The 21,866-nt window shown below is 42.0% G+C and overlaps 1 protein-coding gene across 1 annotated transcript in view; it reads left to right on the top strand.

Moving 5' to 3' along the window:
• The window catches only part of LOC139625384 (potassium voltage-gated channel subfamily B member 2-like), a 78,642-nt gene that overhangs the window by 50,024 nt on the left and 6,752 nt on the right, over nucleotides 1-21,866 (top strand). The window lies entirely within an intron of this gene.

Raw genomic sequence — 21,866 nt, forward strand, 5'->3', positions numbered from 1 at the left:
TACTCGAATATCATAATATTTGAATAAAGAAATAATAAATAGATTTTGTCCATATTGGCTATTATGGTATGGTGGTAAATTCTGAAAAAAGAGCTCAATATTTGGTTGTGGGTACATTTGCAACCCTGTCTCCTAAAACTTATATTTATAGACTGTGAATTTGGAACAGCTAATACAGTACGTTTTGAAACATGATCCCGCCCTAATTGCACTTTTAATAAGATATTGAGGAAACATTTGTATCTGCAAAGTTGCAAAATGTTCATGATAAACATATGCGCAAAAATGTCAGTACATTTTTCATTTGTTTTTTCCCACAATATCCGCTCAATACTTCAACTAAAGCAGGATTAAAGATTTATGGTTTGGCTTAGGTACTCAAATCTCTTGTTTAAAGTTAGAGAAGGACGGTTGTGTTGGGTAAATATTAAAAAAGTATGTTGTGATTTGACTTGTTGTCAGTGCTGATTTCAGCTCTACTGCGAAAGTAAACACGACATGTTTATCTTTTTCAGTATTTCACCAAAATTCACAATGTTTCCCACATCTTCATCCAAGTGTTTTTGTGGCCTAAAGCCACACGCTGAACAATCCCTCAAATTCACCTCAACCACTTCCCAAAGTCTACAGTGTAAAAGGAGACTGTAACACTATCCCAAACAATAGAAGTATATACAGTAAATGTAATTTTTAAGAGACAGGGCTGACATTTGACATTCTTTCTACCTCTTCTCCTATGTTATGCACAATCACACAGCTCATCGTGCGTTAATAGTGTATTCATATGACAGGGGAGTAATTCTTGCATTCTTTGTAGCAGGAACTTACAGCAGCGTGTCACTAGAAGACAAAGGTGGGTATGAGTTGCTTTGTGGTAAGATAGGAAGGTCAGATTTTCCAACATCCATGAATGAGAACAGAGAGTGGAACCTCCCTTGAATTTTAAACCTGCATCCAATAAAAGGAAAAATGCCTTCCCTTTCTTCCTCCCTCTCTGTTACCAGGAGATCCTGAGGCATCCTCAGACTTCCACTTAACCAAAGAGTCCATTTCCTCACTTAGCAGAGATCATCTCAGACTTTAGTCCGCAATGCGAAACTAAAATTGTACATGCAGTGATGAATACCGTATGATTAGCTACACTGCATGTCCAAGTGGGAAACTCCTATCCTCATTACTTTCCTGTGTGCAGTGCAATTAAACATCTCTCATATTTCTAGGAATCTCCCTCCTCTCTGGCAGGGGGTACTGCTGCAATGTACAGCTCAATTTGTGTTCCTGAATAATAGAGATTGTTCAGCAGAGCTTTAATCAGCACTGACACACTCTCAACTATCTGATAAACTCACTAACTTTGTTTCAGGTGGACAGTGCTGACAGGGATATCAGATAGGGAGGGAGAAAGGGAGGACAGGAGGGAGAAGTGGGTGGATTAAAAAGAGGCAAAAAGAATAGACAATCAAGCCTAATATTCAGAGAGCATGTACACTTAGAGAACCTTAAGGAATTGCATGAATACCCTGTTATTGGCTTTAATGGGGTTTGTGAATGATAGGAATTGAGTTATTGCAACCAATAAACTGAGTTTGTTGAGCTAAGTTTGTTTTGAAGAACCAATCTGCACATCTCAGTTGATATTCCCTGTTATGAATTATGTTTGTCTCCCCAATAACAAGGTGAATTGAGCTGCATAAACACTGTTGCTTTTGCTCAATCGAGCACACAGGAGCTTTCCTAATATCTCAGTCTACAGTAAAGGATTCCTGCTCTTCTTTCATAAGCAATAAAACCGTGATAGGTGTATGAAATGGCTTTTCCTAAGGCATATATCTGCTAAGAGCCCACTGTATATGGATTATCTCTTCCTGAATATGCTGGAGTAATACGCCTTTGATAACGTGCCTCTGTGAGGCGGCCAAGCTGTGACATTGGTATTGCTTCTGCTTGAAATGTTCCTAGATCTATTTTCTTAGTGAACAAACTACTGTATATTGAGGGCATGAAAAGAGTGTCTTAAGTAGAAATAGTTTACAACTCTTTAAGAGAGATAGATTCAACCTCTATTTCCCCCTCATTGCAAATGGAAATGATTGATTTGGCTATTATATCTTATAGGAAATGAAATTATGTTTTTCTGCCCCAAACTCTGAAAAATTCTCCTGTTAGGGTTTCCATTAACATTATCTGGTTTCAGCCAGCCTATGTGCTGCGTTCTCATTAAGGATCATTGTATGGATTAGAGAAAATCTCAGCGTCCATAAATCTTTTCATCAAGGCTTTCCTTTCTTTGTCACAATGTAATCTTGAATCAAATAAGTCACCACAGACACACTTTATCTGCATGGCACCGTTATTATTTTTTATTCTCACTTGCTTTTTATGTGAAATTCCCATGGGGTATCTAATATGTCATACTTTAGTGCTGCAGCCACATGATTCAGTTCTAGCACCACATGCCTGTTATGATAAGACCTTTGTAAACCCACTGTGACCAGCAGATTTAGCAACTTGTCATGTGAGGAACATGGCATTCTCACAACAAGAATAAGAGTCTACAGCTATGCTAGCTGCTCTGTGAGGCTGTAATTCAGCACGGCAGTGCTTCGGGATATGCTAATGTCAGCATGCTAACATGCCCACTCTGACAGTGCTACTATGCTAACATACAAATGTCGTGGCAACCAATCCAATAGTTGTTGAGACATTTCAGACTGCACAGGCTGGCATTGCCATCCTTAGGTTAGCAAGGCCAAAAGCTGCATGGTACCTCCTCAAATCCCAGCCTCCCGGCCTACCTATCTATCAGCCAGCAGTAGCTACATCTGGTCCCTGCGCTCTGCGTGTAGCCATGTTGTGTTTGCTAGCACCACAGCTTGCAGCCTTATTAGCACCAACAAATTTGCTCTTGACACTAATTACAGCTTCACAGTAAGCTGTGCAGTGGGCTAGACAAATGAAAGGCAGCAATCTCCACATCACCGAGACCTTTTTGTAAGCACGAACAGTGACAGGTGTGGGGGAAGAGGGAGGAAAACAATGGATCCTCTTCTCGTTGCTGGGTTAAAGGTGGCCTCCTCAAAGGACGGAGGAGGAGCAGTAGAGGATGGGAGGGTAACAGTAGCGAGGTCATCTGGAGGGCATTTGCGTTTGTCTTTTTGAGGGTTGAGGGAAGTTAAGAGAGGCTCCCTGGGCCTTACTGCTCCATGCATCACTTGAGAAGTAACATGTCTATGTTGGGATCTGTCCTCCTCCTGCTCCTGCTCCCCCTTTCATTTCATGTTTTCCATCTAACAGGCTTTTGTAACCCACAGCAATACGAGCTCACCATCTCCGGATGGTTTTCATTGCTGTTGTGTGAAAGCAGTCTGCATTTCCTGTCATAGGTTTCAGTTCCAATCTATATAGGTGTATCCCCATGTGAAAACATAGTTCACTCGGCACATCCTGAGGAGCAGCAATGGCCTGTGACTATGCAAGTATCTAAAAATGGAACAGTTCCCCTGATGTCAAGTTACTCTCAACCCTCCAAACATCCACTGTGAACGCTTACGGTGGCAAAATGTTGGCATCGGTAATGGGCGCACTCACAGGACTTACTACTTTAGAGGAGTCAGGATGCAACTGATGATGAGGAAGGCGTGTGGGCGGCCACACCAACGCTGCTGCAGATCAGTGGAGAGAGCAGCAGGCAGGAGGAGCTGCGGTATACACACACACACACACACACACACACACACACACACACACGCACAAATACAGATACTAACTTGTGCTCCTACACTCAGCTATTGCTCTGGAGAGAAAAACAGTGAGAGAGACAGTGTGTGTCTTAGGGAGCGTAGATCATAAAGTCGATACCAGGGATTGAGCTTGTTTCTGGTCAGGGATCATAAGCCAGGCAACACAGGACGCCTGGAGCATACTTTAACCAGCTGGGAGGACAGTGGCTCTTTGAGGAGGGCCAGCATGCTCGGGCTGGCCTCTTATTTACTGCTGAGGGAGGTTTAATGTCACACAAGGGTTGTTATGGTTTGTTTGAGCTGACTTTGTCGTATTTTAGGTGCCAAATGGGTTGGATTTGCCAGATAGGCACCTTGCACCAGTCTGAGTTACAGAAAGTTTAGGCAATCCCTGGAAAGTATTTCAGTCAATTTATTATACATTTCTGTGAACAACAACATCTGGCACATCAGCATAGTGCTGATAGTGTAAATGCCAGCCTTCAGGCAGTCCAAGCAGGGTAAAACAAACACCAGAAATGATTTGGAAAGACTTTTTATCTGAGGTCCACTGCATGTACACACTGTACTTTGAGACTTGGCTTGACTGACAGCGATACTCTGAAGCACCAAATATGGCGTGGATGCGGCACAGACTCTTTGGGAGATTCCGTGTTCCTCCCACATGTACTCCCATCTGCAGTATTTTGTTGTAATGTGTGACTCCCCACTCCTCCAGCACACACACACACACACACACACACACACTTGTGTACGTGAGTGCATGCACATATGCAAGCAGCGCAGCTCAGTGAAGCATCCAAATTTTCACGCCTGCTGCAGATCTTTTAATATTTGGTCATGTGAAGGGACTCCCAGGAATTTACAAAGGAAATGAATCTGAAATGAGAGACTGGAAAAATTAGCTTAAAAAGTAGTCTCTATTTTTGTCTCTCTCTCTCTCTCTCTCTCTCTCTCTCTCTCTCTGTGTGCGTGTGTGAGCACAGCTCATTAGTCATGAAAGAAGTGAAAGAAGTGGCCAAGGATATTTATACTAATTTCCTCTGAAAGTCATATACCTAACCTTTACTCTTCTCCTTTCCTCCCTTCTCTTCCCTTTTCTTACATCTTCTGATTCACTCTCTTGATCCTTTACCTTCTGATGTTTTTTTTTACCCCCTTATCTGTATTTCAACCTTCATCTTTTTATTGTGTCCACAGAAGCATTCAAGAGGTTAGAACGATTTTCCCTCTTTGAGGATTATTTTCATTCTTCATTCATAAACCACTCGCCCATACACACCCAACGATGAAATACACGAAATGCAAACTTTCACATATCCTTCTTTTCTTTTTTATCTTACACATCTCTATTGCAGAACACCTCCATTTCCTCCCAGTCTTTGAACATTTACACTCCTGTAAATAGCCCACCTGTCTAAAGTGCTGACCCAGAACATGCAGCTCCAAATAAAAATAAATCCAGTCTAGAGTATTTCTAACATTTCCATAGAGAGGGATCAGCATTATATGTTTGTGTATCCATTAAGGCCAAAGTAATGGTACACCTGGGATAGAAAGAGAGAAAGCTGAATCTGTGTCTTCTCAAATTAATAACTGAGGGAGATTGATTATTGAGGATATAATAAGGATCAGTGTCATACATTCCATTTTAATTGGTCATTTGTCTCTGATAATCAGTGTCTGGTCCCCTAAAGGTCCTAAGGGTTAACTTCACAATCATTATATGAGAGAGGGAATGGTGTAAATTAGCTAATTAGAAAGAACAAGGCAGAAAAAATGAATGTTTCAGCATATTTGTGGTGATAGTGTGTCTTGCGTGTGTAGATGCTTGCGTGTGTATTTTTGCACCCACATGCAGTACATATGCATTCGAGTGCCTAAGATGCTGCAGCCCCCTTTGCCCCAAAGGCATCCACATGTTCTCTGTTCTCTGGTTTGCCTCATTTCCCAGCGTAGACCCACACATCATCACACAGACATGAAAAAAGAATATTGCTTGTTTATCCAGCAGCCCACAGTGAAGCCACATGCTCCGGCGCAATGCAGCATATGAGTGGTGCCACTTACTATCATCAATATCTGCCTGTTTGGCATTAACAAACTTGACTGTGCCACACAGACCCATGAGGGGGGGGGGGTTCACTTGTCAGGCGGGATTACTCTCAATCCTCCTGCAGATGGCTTCGGCAACTTGTCTCTTTTCTTGTGCTGAACAGAGACGTCAGAGAAAGCAAAGACTGTGTCACGCTGCGTTGATTCTTCACCCAGTCAGTCACAAGCGGTGATGTGTTAGGTGGACGTGAGACACTGCTGTTAGGAGCTGAATCAGGAGGAGAAGAAGCTGAGGAAAAGAAGGAATCAGTTTTTAATAGGGGGACGCCGATTAGTTGAAGTTCAGCTCACGCTTTAGAAGTTGTTGTGCAGACCCACGTCTCTCTGCAGCCCATTGCACAGCCGTACTGAATGATTCTGCACATTTTGCATGTCAGATTTTCAGGCACACATCTTGTGTCAGAATTACCATTTGCCTTTTTGTATTAACACACACCACAAACTTCACAAGTGTTTTAGTTTCCCAACCACAACCTAAAACACAGATAAATATATGTGCCTAGAATTCCTTAGAAAGCATTCCAACAGCTGTACTGTTTATAATATTATTTACAGAGACCCAGCAATACCATGAGCAAGCACTTGGCGACAGAGGCAAAGAAACCTCGAGCAGAAACCTTGTGCAGAACCAGGCTCAGGGTGGGCGGCCATCTGCCACTGATATGGAGTGGAATATCCTGGTGGAAAAAAAAAAAAAGTAAACTGGGTAATCTTCAAATCTGTTACCAGCTGGTGTCAAGACACAAAGAGCTCCACAGTGGAGGAAAAGAAGGAGAAAAGACACAGGGCGGGTGAATCGGTGAGGAGAAGAAGAGGAGTACATGTGTGGTTACAGAGGTTGTAGACATGACAGTTGAATGAGACAGAGAAAGCGAGGGGGATAGTTTGAGGAGAATGCAGTGGTGGACTGCAATGCAATCTGGGCGCCAAGGTTAAAGCCGCTGTTGTCCAAGTGGCAACTGTTCTTTAGACCCCTAGTGACATCAGAGTGTGGTCTGCTGTCCCCAAGCCTAATTTAGCCGCAAAGCACTGGCAGCCATGAGATCCACTGTTCCTGTTTGTCAAGCAGGAACCACTGATGCCAGCAATGACATCATCACTCAGCTGCACAGGAAAGCTTTTAAACCAAAGACATGCACACACACACACACACACACACACACAAATACACCAGTACACAGGCATTTGGGATCCCTACAGGAATATCGTCTTTACAAGTGCAGTCGATGTTATTTATGTTACACACTAGTGGTGTCATGTCACAATCCAGCCGTTGTTTCTTCTTCAGGGACAGAAAGGTGGTGTAGACACAAACCAAAAAAATGATTTGAACACATTTCCTTTATAAACCAATCCCCCATTAATTGTCATGAAATTTTCTAATGGAATTTTCAGAGTAAAAGCCGCATGCTGGGAGGATTTGTGACTGGACTTAATGAAAAAGAATCAATATTTGACATTGATTGTGGGATTTTCTGAGAGTATAGTGTGCCTCCATGGGCCGCTCTAGTAGCATAAATTTTGTGTTTTAAGTGAAGCTGAACAGTGAGCGCAGCTCAACACAGGAAGTAAGACACTTCTAATGCTGCTCATTAATACTGATTGTTGATGGGCCAGTCATTAAGAGCTGGGTGACAATCCAACACAACAGCATATATACACATACTTATATTCTCACAATGGTGATCCTGTTGATACAGTCATCTCTACCCGACACACTTTAGATATTGTGCATTGAAGTCAGATTTAAAGAACTTTAGATCCTATAACAAATATCCCGTAACAGTATTTGTTATGGAACAATGACTGCAGTAATTTGGGAGTTCTTATGCTATGCTATTTCTCATGATAAAAAGTGAATGTATTCAACCTTGTAAGCCAGGGGCAGAGGTTTACACTCATTATATTGTGCATTATTCAGGTTTTGTGTGTGTGTGTGTGTGTCTGCAAGAGAGAGAGCCTGCTGTTTCCTAAGACTTGCCCCAAGCATGTGAGTTGTGTTAAGCTAAGTGTTGTGGAGATTGGTTATGTTTGTTTGCTCAGCAAAGAATCACTTTGTGAGGTGTTAGCTCGATGTGCATCACTAGCACAACGAGACAGAGGGGACTTGCTCCTGAATCCCGACTTAAATTATGAAGAGGAAGAGCTCCCCTGCTGTTCGGGGGGTAACTAATAAACAGTTTACCTGCTGTTACATAGCTGAGGCAACATAGCGGAAAAAAAGAATAGGATCAGTGACACCAGAAGAGACATGGCCAATTATTCTGACCTCAAGTTCCTCCCGTTAAGGCAGCATCACAGTGTGAAGTGCTGTTCAACTGTTTTCAGATTTGCAGAGCTGAGGCACATACAGTAAGTAAAAGAAATAAGCTCAAAAAGCAGGCCAATTACTGCAAGCCAGAAAGTTTGAAAACTTGCTAATAATTCTCAACTTTTTCACATGCTCAGTCAGAACTGAAACCACAGTTATAAATTATACATACTAAGCTTAACCATTAAACTTTTTTATGAGAGCACAAAGATTGACTAACTCTGGTTTCACAGCGCCCTTGCTGCTCTCATTACAACGTATATATATATATATATATATATATATATATATATATATATATATAAAAATATGTCTGGTAGCTGTTTGTTATCCAAGTTACAGCAGAAACAAACCATACGGAGACGTCATTAGTTTATGATACGAGTTAGGAGCAACAACGACAGGAGTTCTTACCATCAGGAGTAACTTATAAGGCTGTTTGAGATGGACTGTTTAGATTTAAAAGGTCCTGATTTTACAACCTTTACACAAGCCAAAGGAGAAACACTCTCTACTCCTTTTTAATCAAGATATAATTTACCTCTGATTCCACATTAGGCTTTTTATAGTGTTTTCTCTCCATGTGCATAGGAATTATTAGACTTTTAAAAATGTAATAGTTCCGTACAAGGTGGCAATATTTGCTTTTTATTAGTCTATGTAATAAAAATGATTAATAGACACTTAAAACCCCGGCAGCACTTTGTTACATCAGCAAAATATATCATCATCTGACAGTGATAAAAGATTTGTGCCTGCTTATCATCACAAGCCTGTAAACTATATTTAAAAAAGCATGTTGGCAGATCTCAGACTATTTGATGACATGTTTTGATCAAGTAAATGTCTTGACTAAAAGCAGCAATACAGACTTGAAAGAACTGCTGATTCACAGAGTCTTGACAGCAGCAAAGAAGATCCCTGTAACTCTGATGATGAAAGTAACACACACCCTAGCCTGCCTTGCTTCAAGGCCATATTGGGTCGGTACCAGGGTCATACTGTTTCCTGATAGCATTAGGTTCTCAGGAGCTGGTTGGCAGCATTAGAATCAGCTTGAGTCGAGTTGGCTGCTCTTATTTTCTCAGCATCAGATACAGGCAGTATTGTCTGTTCTCTGTATATCTCTGTCCTCTTTATTGAGTGTGATCTTGAGTGACTGACAGATCCGTGCAATAGATGTTATTTCCTAAGCGTCATATCACCTTTGTCTCACAGCTGATCCCCTTCACAGCACACTAATGTATAGCACAGGAGCTCTCTCACTAATAGGATTACACATCCATAAATGTCAGTGTGTAAAGGTTTAATTGTTTGTTCACTCCTCATTGGATTGGGGTATGAGCCCCCCCGCCCCCCATCCCACTGTGTCATTTCCTAAATTTTGCTCTGCAGTGTCTTGTAATTTGCAAATACAATAAATTACTTTTTGTGTGGCAGTGAGGAAGAAATGGGCTGTAACTAACAAGTGGTTTAATTATCGATTCTGATTTCCATGTTTTATCTGATTGCTTGATTAATCGTTTAGTTTGCAAAAATGTCAGAGAACAGTGACAATAGTGAAGTTACTTCTCTCATCGGCTCAGTTTATAGACTCAGCTCGTAGACTGTTATGGAATTTCATCTTGATTTATTACTGCACAGCCTGTGGGGGACAGGAGAGATACTATAATTACTAATACTGCCAGTACTTCCCTCCACAGAGAGTTCAAAGGTCATGGCTAGCCATAGAGCTTGTTGGGACTTGGTGTCTTGCATATTCAGCAGCACAGATGCTTGCCAGCGTGTAGGCTTAAAATGGCATCTCTTCTCAGTAAACCACTTCATACCCCCACATGTGAATTTTTCAAGTGTTCTGATCTGCCAGCAAATCAGCCCCAGGCCCTGATGACTATATTATTATCAGTAAATGTTCAGCTGTGATTTTTGTCTCTTGCTGTGTCTGCTCATACATGTTCAACCCTACAATTCTCTCATCTCCCACCCTCAGCCCACACACCCGGCTGTAATAACTGTGCAGTACTTAACCCATGTTGAGGAAAGGAAACATCTCAAGTGTTGAGAATCCACCGACCGTGTGTTGGTGCAATACCAGAGGCTCTCCTTTCACTCCTCCTCAGCCTCCTGTGGGGACGTGTGGTTTTGGGAGTTGAGTCTGCAGGGGCCTTCATACCATTCAATCTAAGAATGATTCAGGATAACTGTAATAGGATTAGAAGTCTATCTTTAGTAAGGATATAAAGATGGTTGTAAGCAGTTACTCACTCTTTCCCTCACATGAGGGGTAATAGACAAATAATCTGATAGCACTCCAGGCCTTTCATTTTCAACTCCCCCCACCCCACCTGCATGGAAACACTCTTGGTGTTTGTGGAAATGTTGTGGGAGCTTATCGTCTTATACACACAGATTTGTTAATCCTATACCTGCTCCAACGCAGCTGTGCTGATTACCTGATCTGACTGGGCCATAAGCCGGATGGCCACACTGACACACATCCCTCTGAAACGATTTTTGTACAAACCACTGCACAGAAAAGTCATTTCAAAAGTGTCAAGTCACTCACATCACCAGACTGAAGCATCTGATGGGGGCAAGGTGAAAAATATTGTTTTCCCCACCAGGATAGCTTGTTTAGCCGTGCTTTGTTGTCATTGGGTTGACATATCCAGCAGATTTCCCAGATGTATCCTAAAGACTTTGGTGACCCCCTAACTTTTCCTCTAGCCCAACAGGTCAAAAAAGCTTTGGTTTGTGACTAAATACCTGTAAAACTACTGGCATTCCTGTCCACCTCTCAGTGCTAATTTGCTAATCTTAGCATGCTAAAATGCTAAACTAAAATGGTGGATCTGTTAAATACCTATGAAACACCAGCATGTTAGAATTGCCATGTAGTTAGCATGCATGATTTCTAGCGTTCAGCAAAAGCACTGATGTACAGCCTGACAGCGCAGCTATAAAGTCTATAAGATTTGCTCTCCCAGTCCTACACTTTCATCCTCTCTCTCACCACTGTCGTGATGATTGCTTGGAGTCATCTGTGTGTGTGTGTGTGTGTGTGTGTGCCTGTGTGAATTGCAAGTGTGTCCTCATTTGGATTAATTAAAGGAAATCTCCCGTGAAGAGTGGGGGCGTCCCAATCTGGCCTTCTCAAGGACAGACAACCTATCAATAATACCCCAGCCTCCACCACAACCTACACACAATGCCACCACCCACTCAGATGTACACACACATATATACACACAGGCATACCTCACTCTAACGCCATGGAAACAGTCACCTAGCGCCGCTCCCAAGCCTGGTGATCATCACTCTCATTTGCTGTGGAACAAAGGCTGTGAATTTTTGTCTGTTATTACAGCTCCCTTATCAGCGCTCCCTGCTTGCCTCTGCCATGAAGCAGCACTCAGCTCAATTGCTCCGTCATTCATACCGCTTTTTTTTTTTTTTTTTTTTTTTTTTTTCAAAGTCACATTTCTATTGTGGTGTGTTGGCTGTTCTTTTGTTGCCGACGACCACTGAGTATGATCCAGCATGAGTCATTACGAAAGTAAACATCATGGCACATTGCGAGGGAGAGAGCAGCATGTGTTGCTCTGCACAAGGGGTTGCCCTGGCTAACATAATTACTGAAATCACTCTGCTGATCCATGGGTTTATTAAAACTTCTAGGTGCAGTGCATACGTATATATGTGTGTGTGTGTGTGTGTGTGTGTGTGGTTTTAAGTGTGTATTATAAACTTCCAGTTACAAAATAAGATGTCAAAGGCACAGAATCTCCTCTAATGTTCTAGTTTTTCCTGTGATGACGGCTGAATTTCAGACATGAAAACCTGGGATTCCATTCACAAGTTTCTATGGTTACGGAGAAAAGCGTCAATATGTTGTTGACACCACGGTTGCTAAGCTTCTCTCTTTCCCCAGCAGCAGCAGCAGACAGCAGTGTCAAGGTGTTGTTTGGTAATTGGGATCAAGAGAACTAAAGTGAAATTGGTATAAGATAGGACCGAGACGAGAAGCAGGTGCAGTCACGTTGAGATTCTGCATGATCCCTTCACACGTAGCAGGATTTCACCAAAAGATGGAGTTTTGTGTCTTTTTGTTTTTCTTAATTATTAATTTTGTTTGTTTTTTTTGTTTTTTTTGACTGTCTTTTTGTTTGTTGGTCTTACTTGTCTGGTGCTTGACTCGTTTATTTACTTTGCTGCTCTTGTGCCTTTTCTTGTTCCTCCTCTGCATCGGTCTCACTCATGAATGTATTCATGCAAAACTCATCAGGGTGAATCTCATTAGAAGGGGAACCATGTTGTCAGTTGGGTGTGTTTCTCGTGGTAAACAGAGTTGGTTTCATATTCAACCCAGTTTCCCAGAGGAGAGAGAAAAATATATATCAAAAAAAATTCAAGGAATGCAAAAAAAAATATATATATGTGTGTGTGTCTGTGATTGTGTGTTTGAATGGTATATGTGTGAGTGAAGCGTTAAAGACAGACAGAGGCAGAAGCACAGGTCTGTCCTTGGAAGGGAAGCTGAATAACAATAAATCAGCCGAGCCACAATTTAGAGTTTTGCACCGCCAGCACGTAACGTGAAAGAGACTTTGTGAGAGGTACAATTGAGATTGACACAATCTGCACATCTGAAGCCAATAGTCAAACTGTCCACATTTTGGAGTGATGGTGTTGGGGTGGATGCTGGATGCTGATGGCATGGGGAATGTAAATGAAGCAGAGTGCCACCCAGGACTCAGGGTTGTGCTTTCTTCTTTCTTCTTTATACTTGATTAGGATTAGCTGCTCCTTGGTGACCACTAGTCCTCCTGCAGTCCCAGCTGAGAGACAGAGAAGGAGACAGCGAGTCTGTGTTTTTGATTCTTTGCGTGAAGGATAGAAGGAATAGCCAAGGGATTATCCCAACTCCTCCTCAAAACTTAGCTTGAAACTGGAGTTCCTCTTGACCTCCAACTGACCTCTTTGCAAAGAAAGAAAAAAACAACAGCAAATCACATAGTCACCAGAAGACATTTTCACTAGTTGAATTCAGCTTCAGAGGGAGGAGGAGCTCCCTCTTGTGGGCACAGGATCTCACTATAATCCTGCCCCCTCTCATGTATCTGAGGTCATTTCTAGTGAGTGACCACTGGAGTAATGCTCTTTAGCTTGTGACTTCCTAAAATGTTCCTACTTGCAGCACTGTCAGACACTTTGAACAAAAGTTTCCCTTAAATGGCAAATGTTATCTCATACTGTTGGAATTCATGGACGCGTTCATCCAGGCTGACAGTTTTTGCTTTGAATTCCAATGCGCCAAGTAACCTCTCTTTACCTCTTATCTGCCTCCATCATCCTGCTGTTCAGAGGGCTTGTGCGGCTCACTCAGCTGAATGGTAACAGTGCTATGTCCCAGAAAAAAAAAAAAAACAATGTTAAAGTCACAAAGCTGCTTTCTGCTCAACTTGCGTTAGTAGTGCTGGGAGACATCTCCATGGTTACACAGTTTGACTCAGAGAGCAAGGTGACGCGTAGTCATTGAGGATAACAGATAGCGGTAGGAGAGGAGGGAGGGGCGGGGGATTCTCTTTTTAATGTGAAGGTGTAGTGCCAAGATGCCCAGAGCTATAGGAGCCTGCCGAGTGCAGCCAAATGTGACAGTGTGTGTTTTGGAAAGAGAGAAAAATGATTGTTAAAGAGCATGAGGTGGCCAAGATATGTGTGTGTGTGTGTGTGTGTGTGTGCGTGCATTCGCCTGTGTGCATATGTGTGTGGGAGGTGAAGAGAAGAGTGAGTTCTTCCTGTGAGGTTTTCCTGGTTTTATCTGTGAAGGGAAAGCGCCCAGGAGAGGTGACAGGAGGGTAATTCTTATTCTGAGTAAATTTCTGGAAAGCACCACACACACACACACACACACACACACACGCATGCACCTTCACCACTTCTAACCGCACCTTACCATCCTCCCTCAGCCTCCAGGCTGAGATGGATGATGTTATCAGGAGACTCAGGGGTAGAGGGGCACGGGGAGCTTGTAAGAGATCCTTCCCATGTTGTTATCTGCATATGTACAGGAGTGCTCTGGAGCAGCAGAGCGCCCTGCAAGCTGTTTTCAGCACACAGCGCATCATGAATATTAACTGTTCCATGGTCCATGGGTGCGTGTTTGTTTCTCCTTCCTTCCTCTAGTCTGTGGCTTGAGGAAGTGTTGATTATGGTGCCTTGGCCGGGTGATTAACATAGTGATTGCTACTCAGGCGCAGGGGCTAGCACACTTAGCAGTAATTACACTTAGCCCTGCTGACTGTTCTCTCCGGCTCTTTCTCTGTCACACATGAAGACACACACTCCTGTGGGAACACAGAGCTGCCCAGCTGAAAATGACTCAAAACATAAGCAAGTTATATCCTGCAATTATTGAGTTTTACTTCAGTATTATGGCTGTTGTTCCGTTTTAAAAGATTCATCTTTTGCACATGCAGATACGGTATGACAAGCATGTGCGTAGCGCTATGATTTTCACATGTAGAGTCAATGGAAAAGCCCTTGTGTGTGTACTTGTGCATCAGTGTGTGAGTGATTTGGAGGGTACTGGCTGTGTCTGTGGTCTGCCTGCTGTTCTCTCCTCTCGGGGGGAGATGTCAGAGGCATATAGGTTAATAATGTTGTCACGCCATAAGGGCCGAAGGCTTGTTCTCCCCAGAAACGCACGCATATGAATACAGAAACACATACACACACCATACACACAGGAACATATGCACATGCACACAGTCCACCACCATTTCTACTGCCAGTGAAAGGACATGGAGGAAGGACATTGTTTAAATTGGTTTCTAATGTAAATATGTATATCTAAATCATCATCTGAAAGCTCTATTGCCATGGAAGGACATCGCCAGAGCAGTTACACACCAACAAAGTAATGTTAACAAAAGACAAAGGCATAGAAACAAGCAAACTTTCAGCTCTGGCTGTCTCATAGCTTATGGCAAGTTCTTACATATTTTACAGGTAAAGGAATTAGTTTTATTGGATTATTCCTACTTGGAGTTGTGTCATTTGTTTATTTCTGCGGGTTTTAAAGTTATTATAAATTACTTTGTCTCATAAATGAATTTTGCCCCTGGATCTTTGTAATTTTGACAGTGTAATAGGAAATACAGCTCTGTGTCTGCCTTGCAGATTTAGTAAACCTGCTCACTGCTGCGCCACCAGGTCTGCTTGTAATTCCCTCTCCCTCTGTTTCTCCCTGACATTTATGTTGTGAAAGTCACGAGCCCTGATTGGCTGCAAAGTGCCTAAGAGGGCAATAGTGATGGACAGATTACAGAGGAAAGACAGAGAGGGCCAGATAAAGGACGCCACAAAGATTGGTGTGATTAGAAGTTTGCCAAACGTTAAAAGAGCTTACAGAGTTGATCTCACTAAGACTAACCAAGACATTGTCTTCAGTCTCAGTTTGTTCTTTGCATTAAATGCTTTGTGGCTCAGAGTGCATGACTTTCCTCACTGCCCTTCCTCTGGAAGGAGGTTTGGTCTCAGTGGGAAACCACTTTCACATGCAACGCTTAATTCACAAAACCGCTGAGTCGTCCACAGAAATAGCATCACTGCACCGTCGGCCATCCTTTTTTAATACACTGATGAAGTATTGTTCAACTGCAATCATATCTGTCCTGAAGACTGTACTGGGTGTAGAAATCTGATAACAGACACAGAGGGCTATGTTACAGGATATACAGTAGGGTGGACCAAGCATTAGGTATCTATTTCAGTCAGCGGATAGCTCAAGGATCCTCTTTAGGAGCTTTAAATAAATTCATCAATACACTTGATTGAGAAGCAGAGTTGCTGAATTTCTCTCAAGGTTGAGTCCAGACATGGCCTAGCTAGCTCGTGATGTAAAGTTCAGCATGTGCAGCATTGCCATTGTGATTGTGACAGTGAGTTTATTGTGTGGCAGCGTGCTAATAAATGTTTAAGTTTACCCGAGTGCTGTTGTGCTGCGCTGCATTGTGGCCTAAATAAGCTACTACACCGGTCAGCACTGCTGGATGTCACTCAGACTCCTGTTTACTCATTAATATAGATGAATATCTTGTTTTTTAGCTGGATGAACTTACCTAAAAAAAATCATCAAACCAATAGTATTCAACTGGACATTTATACAGACGTAATATACGTCATGTATCAAATTAATAGAGCAGTAAGCGATGTATTTAGTTTTTGTTTTAATCCTTATAGTCCAAGGTGACAGAGAAGCCCTCTCTTCTTTATTTCTTTGTAAAATTGATGAGCCATTGTTTTAAAAATAACTATGAATTCCATCTTCTTTCTCCTCTGTCCAGAAAATGATTGACAGTCATTGCTTTGAAAGGTGGACAAACTGCGCATTGTACTGATTTTACTGAATTTTTCAACTTCCCGTATTAAGTTTATGTGAGTTTTGAAAATGTATTCAAGACTAACTGGGATTCATACATTAATTCATTGCACATCTCCCTTCCCTATTGTTACAATGATTTAGCAAGAGTGTGGGATTTCTTTCTAATGTGTCACTTGAACACCAAAGGGAAAGTGTCAGCTAAAGCATTATTTTCTATGTGTATGATATTTCAGTCTGCTAATCATGGGTGTTTCACTCGAGCCAAACTCCTCTGACCTGTAATGAATTCTGCCACATGCTGACACACACACACACACACACACACACAAGGCTGTGTTGCCGGCTCTGCACAGGAGTGTTTGTGCCACTACTGGTCCGACAGATGATCACACTCTATAAATATTTCATATTAGCCCACTTTCCTCCCTGGTTGTACAGAGAAAAAGAGAAAGTAACACACAAACAAATATCACTCCAGTATAAATACAGCCTGGAAAGGAGTGAAAGGGCTTTGAGGGGGAGGGTGAAAAGCACATGAACAATGTGTTTACAAGAATGGGAAGAAAATGGAACACAATGAAGTTTGGTGAAGAGATCATAGAAAATATTGCAGAGAGACATTCCTCAATAATAAAATCTTTATTTTTTTTATTTATTTATCGCTTCTTCCTCACATTCATCTCCTGCAATATTGTGGCTAAAAATGGAATCAGCAAGCAAAAGGTGTGGGTGACCTGCAAGCAGATGAGCAGCGGTTATTGATTAAGCTTCCTGTCAGACGCTGTCAGCCCATTCAACCAGTTTTTGTGCCGCTGAGTGAGCCTCACACCAGCATACAACATTGGCTAAAACCCTCAGGACCCCGGCTGTCGCATGCCTCCAGCAAGGATAATATTAAAGTGAGAGAGAGTTACGGGTGTTACACCAATGAATTTGTGCTATGCCAAGAAAAGAAAAAGAAAAAAAGAAATGAAGAAGAAATATAATTTATATGCTGAGTGTGTCTGTCACACTGATTGTAAAGGCACCTCACTGAGATTGACCCTGAAATTGTGACTTTAATCACATCATGCCAATACTCCTGACAAAGGCTGCCAAGCACAGAGGGACACATTATATCTCACTGACTGATGACAAATTAAATTGTAAGTGACACACTATGGCGATGCTGCGTTATGCCAAGACAAATGGGTTATATCCACTGCAATTATTGACTGCACTGAGAGCTGTCAAAGGTGTATGAACAGCTCAATAGTTTGTCTTGAAATAATAAGCCTTCATTATTATGCACTAAAGCCCCACTGGAGTTGCCAGAAATAGTTAACCAGATGGACACTGGAGTGATTTCTGTTATCTGATTTTGTTGCAAAGTTGTAGAAAGAAAAAGATTTGGGACATATTTGAATCGCGATACATATTCGTATCACTTTCAAGGAATTCAGCTGAATCAGTTTTGCTATTTTGTTCTCCAGTGCTTTATGAGCTCATTTATCTTGTCCACAGACTAATGGCTTTAGAATTGAGGCCCACATCATAATGACTGTGGCATTTCTCCAAACCTCTCTGAACCTTGGAGGAGCTGTGGGACAAAACAGTGGATGGCCACCAAATCTCACAATCCCTCTCTGCTTTCCTCTCGCCGTGAAGTCTTTGGAAACTCGCCATAGAAAAAGGCACTCTACCAGCAGAATCTTGACAGAGTGGGAGGAAAGATGTCTCTCCTCTTTTGTTGATTAATGTTGAGTCCCTCTAAGGGTGCATGTATTCAAGTCATACCCTAACTATCCATTCCTTATAAATCTCTCTTAAAGTATCTGAGCCAGGTTCCTATTAATGCCATATTTGCTCGGTGCCATCATTAACTGCTGGTAATGGCTCACTAACAGAATTTGTGCACATTTAGGAGTCAAACCTTGTCATTTGGGTCCTCCTAAACCTATTTCCAGCATACACAGCAATTGGATGGGGTTATGAAGGACAATTGCCCATTGGTACATCTACATTAAGTACAGTCATTAATTAAATTAACTTATTATACTTTAATAGGTATACGATTATTATTATAGTATATAGTATATTCTTAACTTTAATATACTTCAATACTTGCACAAAGCTGTGTAACCATGTGACACCCAACACCCGTGTATGCTTTGATGGGGTCAACACACTAAAGAGATAGAGTACCAGAAGATGAAATACCACACAAGTCCCGGGATCAATCCACATTAACATAGCCATAATCGCCTGGATTGATTCCACTGCAAAAAATTATCATACCTGAGGAATGACTCAATATGTCCAGCACACAAATTGATGACACAAGTAGGAGGAGGTTGGGGGTGGGGGTGGGGGTCAGTGGGGACTTCTAAGGTGGATCATGGTCCATAAGAGCTCTGAGCTTGGGAGATCAATAGGGGCTTGCTGGGCCTGGCTCAGTGTCCATAATGTGATGTGTACACAATCAATAGCTTCCCCTAAGCTGGCAGATGGGCCACTGGTGTGGTGTGGGTTATTTTTCTTCCCCACAGCATCATTCGTCCCTCAAGGTAAGGAATGATGGGGATGCAGGCAGAAGAGGTGATGCAGGGTGTGAGCTGTAACTGTGCAACCACAGGACACTGTCACTGATGACAGGACATTAAGAGAGGAGTTAGTGTCCCTATTGACTGCTTCCTGTGGGAACTAGAAGAGGATGGGGAATGGCCAGGCTTGCAATGTGGAGATGTAGTGGTTGAGATGACAGGCAACTGAAGATGAAAATCAAGAGAGGCTCAAGAGAGCTGTTAACTCATGGCTGCTGCATCTTCTCTCCTCTGGATCAACTTCACACTTCCTGCTCGGGTGTCCCAGAGGATCTAATACTGCCCTTAAAAGAACTGTGGAATGAAACTATGATGGTGGGTGTTGTTTGTGGCTAAAGCACATTCACTCCTATGATACACAAGAGATATTCATTAAAGTGCTGCCTATACCTTCACTGGCACTATTTTTTAAGCTGTCCCTTGAGGAGTTGAGCCAGCTGGTTTTTGTTTTTGTGAGGACATTTGTCAAGTGATTTATTTTTTCATAATGTCTTTTATAATGTGCTGCGGAGTAAAGAGCACAGTATTAAAGAAAATCCTCAGAGTATTGTATAAAAATAAAAGTCATGTGACATTCAATAATTCTCTCTTTTTCCATCTGCCTTCCATCCGATTGTAAAAGTAACGCAGCCTGAAGCTCAGTCATATTAAACAGTTTCTGTGATAGAGTTTGTGCAGGGAAAGAACCGTAAAAGAGCCTGAATAACCACATACAACTAAGGGATGTCATACATTGCCTAATCATCTGAAGACATTACCCTACTCTCTAAGCCAATCAGGTCTCCTGACCTGACTACTAGATGATAAAAAGAAATGGTTACATACAGCAAAACCTGTGTCAAAGCAGGTCTTAAACCCAAAACATGTCTGACTTATGACAACTTCCATTTGGTTGATAATTTGACATTTAATGTAGCTGTTTATCTTGACATTCAGCAATTTGTGGAACAGATTTCTTTAAAACTGATTTTCATAAAAACAAAAGCAATATAACCTTTTCACATATTCCAAAGAAGTCACAGTAAAATGTAGAAAAGAATAAGTGTCCACAGATTAGTGTCCAGCTCAGTGAAATATCTTGTTTTAGTTCTCTTCCTTTACTGGGTCACGTCCAGGTCAACTGGCGCGGCTGCACTTGTTTCCGTTTTCTAATCCACCATTCACGGCATTTGATGCTATACTTAATGACGCCACACATGCAAATCGGGGGCAAAGAAGACTGAGTCCAAGTAATTGATCTTCTTAACTACTCCCACTCAATTACAGTAGGTTAATGCAAGCCACCTCAGGATTGCTCATCCTCATGCTCAAATGCCATTTGCCGGTGTCCATGAGCGAAGGGTGCATGGGTGTGTAGGAAGGTGAGATTGTATGGGTGTGGATCAGTGAAAACATTAATCACTTTCTCTCTGCCTGTGTGTGTCCATTCAATCAGCTGTTCATAGTGTAGCTTTAAAGGCCTCTCTTGCGCCAAAGTGTGGAACAGTAGCAGATTAACTGTCTCCTCTGAGGCAGTTAATGTGAATCTAAATAAAGAATAGTTGACCTCTAAAGAATGAGCTATCGTTTGCCTGTATTTCTACATATTATTCTTATTCTTGTGGTGTATCTGAAAAATCAGCTGCATGACCTGCGCAATTTACCGCCAGTAATCCTATAAACTGAGGAAAATCATTATCTCATGCTCTAATCTACTCTTCCACCTTTGGAGCTGACTTGGTGCCAAGGTGTTCAGCAACAGGGACACAAGCAAAGGTTCCTCTGATCGAGTAAGGAAGCAATCTGCGTCCTCACTGTGACTCCGCAGTCTCTCAGCTTCAGTTCAGTGCCAGGCCTGCCCAGGTTGCCTCACTTAGCTGCTAAGAGGTTTAACCTAATCAGCACCAGCATTCATTTAGTGATAACACTTCCTCTGCTGAGCCGTGACACCCCCTTGTCTCTTTTTCACTCTCTGTCTCTTGTTTTTTCTCACTTAATTGTAGGAATTTCCTGTCTGTAAAAGCATTTTTCATACACACATTTACGTTTGTCTATTTCAGGCAATGTCACTAGCCTACGAGCTTTTTCAGTGTGTCAGCACTATTTACAGGCTAATGGATAGACTATAAGTATGGTTAACCTCTGAGTGCTGCAAAATCCTTGAGCCCCATCCCTATATGATATTCACTAATATGTAATATTTGCTAAATTAATGAAGTCACAAAGGAGATCCAGCGAGTGTCTCATGACTGCACAGTGTAGATAATCAGTGTGTTCTGCAACTTAATGTGGTTTGTGATTAGTATTCAGGGCACTTTGTTTGCCTATCTTGACTGAGCTTCTTCAATCTTTGTTCATTAGATTTTAATAGGTTTTGTATTGCTCGGGTCATAGAGGGCTTCACACAAAAGAATGCAGATTTTTTTTCCCCCTTCACTGGATTTCAGTTGATTGTTTAGGATATGCTGCAGTGCTGTGGAGAGCAGGACAGAGACTTTTCACCTGTGTGGGCTGAGACACTGAATTGAGTTGTGGAAACAGGACATCGACTAATCCCAGCAGGACTGTAAGGAGTTATATCTGTGGCTCTAGCTGCAAGGCAGAGGCAGAGATAAAATATGGAGAGGTACTACCATGTAGCACTCTTCACTTTGGACCAGCAAGGCAACACCTATTCATCACATAACATGATGTGACATTCACACTCTTCCCCTTACCATATATTGCTCGCACAGTCTCATTTTAATAAATGT

The sequence above is a fragment of the Trachinotus anak genome, unplaced genomic scaffold (assembly GCF_046630095.1).
Source record: "Trachinotus anak isolate AG129_WGS33_773 ecotype Australia unplaced genomic scaffold, CSIRO_AGI_Tana_v1 ptg000009l, whole genome shotgun sequence".
Classification (NCBI taxonomy): Eukaryota; Metazoa; Chordata; class Actinopteri; order Carangiformes; family Carangidae; genus Trachinotus; species Trachinotus anak.